Source organism: Choloepus didactylus, chromosome 20 (assembly GCF_015220235.1).
Source record: "Choloepus didactylus isolate mChoDid1 chromosome 20, mChoDid1.pri, whole genome shotgun sequence".
Classification (NCBI taxonomy): Eukaryota; Metazoa; Chordata; class Mammalia; order Pilosa; family Megalonychidae; genus Choloepus; species Choloepus didactylus.
In genome coordinates, this window is record NC_051326.1 from 16,765,836 (window position 1) to 16,773,296 (window position 7,461).

The 7,461-nt window shown below is 54.8% G+C and overlaps 1 pseudogene; it reads right to left on the reverse strand.

The window, feature by feature from the left end:
• Positions 1 to 124: 124 nt before the first annotated feature.
• Positions 125 to 219, reverse strand: LOC119516998 (annotated as a pseudogene).
• Positions 220 to 7,461: the final 7,242 nt, after the last annotated feature.

Sequence of the window (7,461 nt, forward strand, 5' to 3'; positions counted from 1 at the left end):
AAGGATGCTGTACTATGCATAGGTTTGTGGGAAGGGAAAGTATATTGTTTCTACTTTTTTTTGCTTTTTTTTAAATGAAATTTTATTGAGATATATTCACATACCACACAATCTATCCAAAGTAAAAAATATGGAATGCTTCATGATTTACATGAAGGGGCCACGCTAATCTTCTCTGTATCATTTCAATTTTGGTATATGTGCCACTGAAGTGGGCACTTTGATTTCTTTTTAAGGACCAATTTAGTCCCTACCACCGTTATTCATATGTGTGGGAGTAGCGGGGGGTTGGAGTGATTTTCTTAGGGGGGACTAAACAACAGAAAGTGACAATAGCCGCTTCATACTCCAAATACCGGGGTTCAGACACCAGTGTTGGTGTGACTTTATCTCTACCCCTGACAGCAAGACTCCAGGAGCAGCAAGTGGCACTGATAAATGCTCAAAGGTCACCTGTATTATTTTACCTGTTGAGCCTGCCATTGAGCAGTGTACCTGCACATGGAGATCTGCGCGGGGCTAATTAGGAAGTGGCTATAAAGTGCTTTGAAGATGGAGGGTGCCGTATATGAAAGCACATTCTTATTACCTTGTAAATCCCGGCTACAGCTTAGTTGGCCCTTGGCATTTAAGTTGAATCTTTAGCTCAGCACAGACAAGAACAAGGGCTCAGATGGGTTTCCCGCCAGTACTTGGATTTGGTCGGGGTATCTGCTGCGGGCCTGGGGGGAAGCACAGGGGAGCCTGATCACCGGCGTTCGGCCTTCCTCCCAGGCTCAGCTGCCCGAGGACCCAGCGTCGACAGCCAGATGGTGCCCTGTGAGAGCCCATTTCTGCTCAAGGATGAGAGGCTCTGCCTACTTAGTGGCTGGTAATAGTTAGCAACCAGTTCTCAGGTGTTAAAGAAAAGGGCCCTGATTTGTAGCGTGTACCAATTTCTGTGGTGTAAATACTCCCGCCATGCCCGATTCCAGTCACAGGACACAGGTGGGAAGAGGGAGGGTCACAGAAACATGAGCCTGTGCTCCAGTGTGGGACGGTGGGCAAGTTGCTTCATCTCGTTGAGTCTTATTTTCATCGTCTGTAAGATGGAAATAAATGATGTCTGCCTCCCCGGGTTGTGAGAACTAAACCAGAGAAACCCTCAAAGCACAGAGGATGGTGCTTGGTGCACCGTAACGTTTGATAAATAGTAGCTGCTATTATTGCAGACCAGAAAAAAGTTTTTCTGATGTTGACTTTGGCCTCCTTCTAAAGAGTCAGAATGGCCCTGTTCAAAAGTCCTGCCAATGAATGTGGCCTTTGGAAGAGTGACTCGGTCTGGATTACCAGGAAGACAGAACGATTAGTCATCCTGTGTTTAACGAATGAGAGATTAGAAGTATCTGTGGGAGTTCCCCACTCCCCACACTGGGCCTTGCTTTAACTCTCGGCGAGACTGCAGGCCCCGGGCAGTGCAGAGAGCAAACAGCCCCCGGTGGCCTGGTTCTCTGCCCGAGCCCAGGCTTCCCCACAGGCAGGGAAATCAGAGCAGCCGGCCACTCCGGCCTCCGCCTCAGTTTCGGTTCCTGGTGGCTGCACACTCTTGTTTTGGAGTCACGGCCTTGCAGGAGAAACGACCGCATTTGGTTTGCCTCTTGCTGGGGCCTGTGAACAGAACTAAACCCAGAACCTGCCCCGGGTCATGGGGACTGGCCCGTCCCACAGCTCTTCCCACATCATCTAACAGCAACTGAAATCTAATTCTCGCCCTCTCCATCTCCCTTCCTTATGATCCACACCACGTGAAGCCAGGACTCTCTGCTTCTTTCAACTCACGTTATTTGGCTTCCCAAATGGAGAGGTGTTTATTGAGCACCTGCTGTGTACAAGACCCTGTACATGAGATGCATGTATGTGTTTTCGCCATTGTTCCCCAGGAGAAGGGGGCAGGGAGTGGCTGGGATTGCCGAGATGACCCGGAAGCAGGAGTCAGACCCAGGCCTGTTCCTTCCAAGGCCAGACTCACTTCTGTGTTTACGTGTGCCCAAAAAATAATTGGGAGTCAACATTATATATGCCTTTAGGAATATCCTTATGCGACAGAGATGTACAAATACCAACTTATTTTCAGATGGTTGAGCCAGACTCAGCTACAGTTGAAAAGAAAAATCAGACTTCAAAACTCTTACCATATTCTCAGATTAAAGTCCAAAACACCCTTGGTTAAAGTAATCTCTGAGGAAACTGAGATGAAAATAGTTGTTACAATTAGTTGAGAAAATTGCTGAGTTGTTACCAAGACCATATGGCAACCGGGGTTCCTGAACTAATTGCAGGCTAAAACTGAAATAACTCTAAAGGCCTAAAGAAAGTGTAGCCTTCTCCATGGTATGCTGCTTAATGATTCTGGGATTCCTGTGGAAATACCCCACTTTACAGATCTGAGAGGTCATGCTTGGGGTCATCATCAGTCATGGCTCTTCATGCCCATAAAAGCAGCCCCACAAGCAACCCAGGAATGACCATAAATATCCTTCCCGATGGCCCCTGGACTGCTTCATGCCAGCTGCCTCTGCCACACCCCGGGAGCAGCCACATGGCCTGGGGAGGGCGAGGCAGGCACTCACATCCCTACAGAGCAGAGCCCACCACCCCGTTCTTCGAAACCCCAATGGAACAGCATCCCTCCACAGAAGTCTTATTCCAGAGATTCTCTTTGGGACATGCCCTTGAGTCAGTTTAGGAGTTGCCAAGAAAATCTGTCCCTTTTCTCCATGATCACACTTTTGACCCCAAGCAGAATCCCTCAGCTCCAGCTAACTGTTAGCTGTTTGTGCAGGTGCCACCAGAGTAGAAGGTGGGAGGCGGGTACCAGAGGCCCCATAGAAATAAGGTGGCGGTGGGTGCTGAGAGCGAGGTCTGCTCTTACTGACTCCATGTTCGATATTCCAGACTCTGTTTCCAGAGACTTCAGATACATTGATCCCAACCCCTCAGAGAACTCGGATGGGGCCCACTGCAGAGCCAAGGGGAGGAGTCCCGGCTCTGGTGGCAACTCCTGGCAAGTCCAGGAATCAACTGAGTAAGACAACGTCTGCAGAACAAGAGTGCTGCTCCCCAGGGGCCGACTTCGAAGGAGTTGTAGTCGTGGGGGTTCAAGCTTGGGGAGGGATTGTACCTGGAACCCATGACACAGCCCAGCTGGGGGCTGGGGTCACGCCCAAGGACAAGTGGTCTGGGCAAGTGTCGGCCTCTCGTTCGGAGATTCCTCCTGGGAATCTCAGTGGTGCTTCCCATTGCTGCATGCGCCCAACACACGGAGTCAGGGTTTGTCCTGCATCAGTGCCCACTGGATGTGAGCACATAGCTGGTTTCAGCTGCAGTATCACTGGGGGGTGGGGAGGACTCCTGCAGACCCCCCTGTGGGTCCCAGCTTGTGTGAGCTGGAGGATTGCACAGCCTGACAGCAGCCTCTGTCTGCCTTGCCAGTCTTTCTGCCCACATTGCATCCCAGGCTGCCCTCTGGGTTGCTCCCCATCTTCCCTAGCTGCCCAGGCCCAGTGGGCACCCCACGTCGCCCACGCCACATGCCGCCAGTCGGGCAGCCTTCCTGACGTAGCCCTGCCCCTGGGGCGCGACCGCCTTGGCAGAACTCCCAGGTGCAGACCCACTTCAGGAACCCAAGCTCCCGGGCTGGTGGTTGCAGCTGAGGTCCGAGCTCTGGAGCCGGCGGGTCAAATCCCGGCCCCACCACTCACTCCACGTGCGAACTTGGGGAGCCACCTGGCCTGCTTCCTCCTCTGCAAAATGGCGCTATCAGCAGCGCCAACCTCATGGGGTTCGCAGGAGGGTTCCCTGAGTTAGGACATGCAAAATGCTTAGATCAGGGACTGGCACAGAGCTAGGACTCAAAAACTCCTTATTATTTTTATTGACTTTTAGATTTGGCACAAATTGGTCCTTGCCCTTTTTTTCATTCCTTTCCTTTCCACATCCCTGTCCTAAGCTTCAACTGACCAAAAAAAAAGTCTTTTCTGCCTCTGCCTTACAGATTCACCTTGTATCTCCAACACCCCACCAGGCGCATCCCCTCCCTGGGCCCCTGAGTGAGCCCCTTGCTGGGCAGCACAGCCCTGGGTCCCAAACGCTGCACTTCCTTCAAGCTCCCAGGACCCCTTGTTCTGAAAGGTTTTGCTAAGTTATTACTTTATAAAAATGAAGGTTAATTATTTCCCCCCTTTTTAACCAATGACGTATGTACTTGCCCATTAGGGGCCCTGGTGAGTTCCAGAGCCCCTGGTTACCACACTGAGTGGGCATGTTTCCAGCCCAAACTCCAACACTTTCTTAGCCAGGGGCTTCCTTCTCTCTGGGAAATATGCAATAAACATTGCACTTCTTTCAAAATCGTGAGCACCAAGAGCCCCAGGTGGAAGCCAGGTCTGCCCACACCGGAGGGAGTGCCACAGTCCACCTGGAGGAGCAAGAGGGGTGCAGTGGAACCCCCATAGCTGGAGCAGACAGCAGCACCCCTCTCCCCTGGCCCTGGGGGCAGGGCCCACTCACTCACACGTGATGACCCTGGTCTTGATGGGCCAGACAATGGGGAGACGGTTCCAGGGCTGGGGAGGGTGGCAGCTTCCGTGGCCCAGAGACCTGGAATTGCGTCCAGCGCACCCACCCACCCACGGAAGGGGCCAGGCCTGCCGAGGCACCTGTGCTGCTGTCCTGGAGCCAAAAGGCCTGGGTGAGATGGCGCTAGTGCGAGCAGGACCCGGGTGAGCCCACACCTCCAGGCTCTGACGGGTCAGGAGGGGCAAGCAGCGACACAGAGTAGAACAGACACGCAGTGCCAAGGCCAGTGCCCATCCATTGCACGGTGTTTATCGAGCACTTTCTGTGTGTGCGGAGGTGGGGCTGCTTCTCGGGAAAGCAGGCAGTGCATCCCTTAGGCACTGGGCACACATCCACCGATGTCTGCTCCCAGCACTGTGACTGTACAGCTAGGACCAGCCCTGACCCTGAAGGGCCAGGAAGGTAAGGCATGTCTACGCCCCTGCCGCCCACGGGGAAGGCAGAGGTAAGATACTGCTCAGTTCAGCCGAGGCAAATCCAGGGGGCTTCCTGGAGGCGGGGCCGGTCAGGCACAGACCCACGCCGCAGCCTCTTGGCCTCACGAGTACGTTATCCCTGGAGCTTTGTGGTGGTAGTTTGGCTTCCTGGTGATCTCAGCTGCTGAGCAGAGGAGCACATGGCACCTAGTTCCTCTCAGGCATTCGGTTATTTATTGAGCACTTCCTTAGAGCCAAGCACTGGTCCAGGCACCGGGGATAGAGCAGTGAATAAAGCAAAACTCCCTGCCATCCTGGGGCCTCCATACCTGTCAGGGGAGAGAGAACACAAACAAGATACGTAGTAAATTGTACAGTATGTTAGAAGGTAAGAGTTTGGAGAGAAATAAAGCAGTGCAGGGGAAGGGGGAATGGTGCCTTTAGCTAGGGTAATCAGGGAAGGCCTCACTGAGGAGGTGACATTTGACTGGAAGAAGGCAAAGGAGCAAGCAGGGCCAGGGCACAGCGGTTCTCCCGCTCCTCCCTAAAAAAACCCATGGAGGGGCTCCTGGGCCCCATTCCCCAGCCTGAGAGTGTGTTTGCCTGAATCCAGAACACCCAGAGGTGACGGGCAAAAGCAGTGATGGGAGAAGCTTCGGCTGAGCCCTAGCAGGCTGCTCTCCCACCACCAGGGTTATAACGCCCCCAGTCTTGGGGTCTCTGTCTGTAAAAGAAGGAGCCCCCTCCACAGGCTGGTTAGGGAGTAACACAGATCAGGCTCGGGGGGCTCTGGAGACGGTGACACGGCACAGCTGCCTAAAACACAGCAGTGCTGCCACGACCACCGCTTAACACCGAGTCCCCGCAGCTGCCAGGCTGGGAAGGGGTCTGGTGGGGGTGCCCGGGGGCGGTGGTGGAAGGAAATACCATGGCCTGCAGGGGGCATGGTGCTGCCACCACCCTGCCTCGCTCCCCAGCCCTCAGCCACCCCCAGCTCTGACCTCAAGGCCGAGGGAGAGCAGGGACAGGTGAGGTTGAGGCTGGCCGCCTTCCAGGGCAGGCAAGCGGGGCCCCGGGGAGCCTGGGGAGTACCCACAACAGGTCCCTCCGAGAGCTCCGCTGCCCGGTCCTGCACCAGCCGGAGCCGGGGGGCCTGGAGGCAGGCTCCCCAACAGCCAGCAGCAGGCCTCCAACCGCCCGCCACTCCCAGGAGACCACTGTCTCCTCCATCACAGAAGACGCCGAGAGCAGACACCGCCGCAGACCCCCTGCCAGCGGCATGTCGCGGGTGGAGGCAGGTGTTCAACCCAGTCCACGAGTATTTTAATATTTTGTACCTCTTCTGTGGCAAGAAATGATATCCCGGCTGAGGTCTGAGGAACAAGGGTCGATTTCCTTCCAGTGCTTTGTCCGATCCATTTTTTAACATGCTTGAAAACAATATAAGACAATTTTGTACCATTTTGTTTTTCACTCAACGTCATCTCATGAGTATTCACCACCTTGCCATAGTCTTCACAAACAGCTTTAGCGAGTACCTCAGTATTTCTCACACCATTTCCCTTAGTGTCTTTCATTTGACTGATTTCTTGATTTTCTCTATTATAAGTAATTGCTTATAACTGACTGTGGGAAAGGCCCTGGGGCGAGACCACCAGAAGGTGATCTGTTAGCAAACTGCAGGGCCGAAGAGGGGATGGCGGGTGCTGGTTCACACCGGAAGACTGCAGAGCAGGGCAAGCTGGAGAAGGCGGTGGAACATTCTGGCCAGGGCAGTGGCAGCGGTGCTGAGGCAGGTGCCTGTGGTGAGGCAGTGGAGGGGTCTCCACGCTGAGCCCGGTGTGGGGTGAGGAGAAACGAGGTGGCGGGGGGTAAGCCTTTGGCTAGCACAGGCTTCCCCAGCCAGGCCGAGGGTCTGGCTGCTCCAGGAGGAAACGGGGAGCCACTGAGGGCTTGTGACCAGGGCAGGGGCAGGATCAGGAAGGCTTGTCAGCCTGGGGGTCGGAGGTCAGCCGCCAGGGGGAGGGGGCACATCTCCCCTGGGGTGGGAGGGGCGGAGCAGGCAGAGACGGAAATAAGAAATGCTTGGAAGACAACTCCACCAGCTTTGAGACTGAGGGGTGCAGAAAGCAAAGGCCAGCAGCCCAGCAGACCAGCAAGGGTGGGAGAGGCCTGAACCTGGGAGGAGCTGTGGGGCCAAAGAGAGGGACGTGAACAGTCACCGGGCCAGCCCAGGTGCTGCAGAAAATGGTGGGGTGGCCCTTCCCCTGCCCGTGTCTTGCCAGCCAGGGCTGGTGAGAGGCACAAGGGGGCTCAGCCTGAACAGAGCCCAGATCCCCAGAGGCTGCAGGCAGCAAGCTCAGGACCCCAGCACCTGCCTGGATAGTTGGGGCCATGGCCAGAGGCTTCCCCTTGCTTCCCCGGGGAA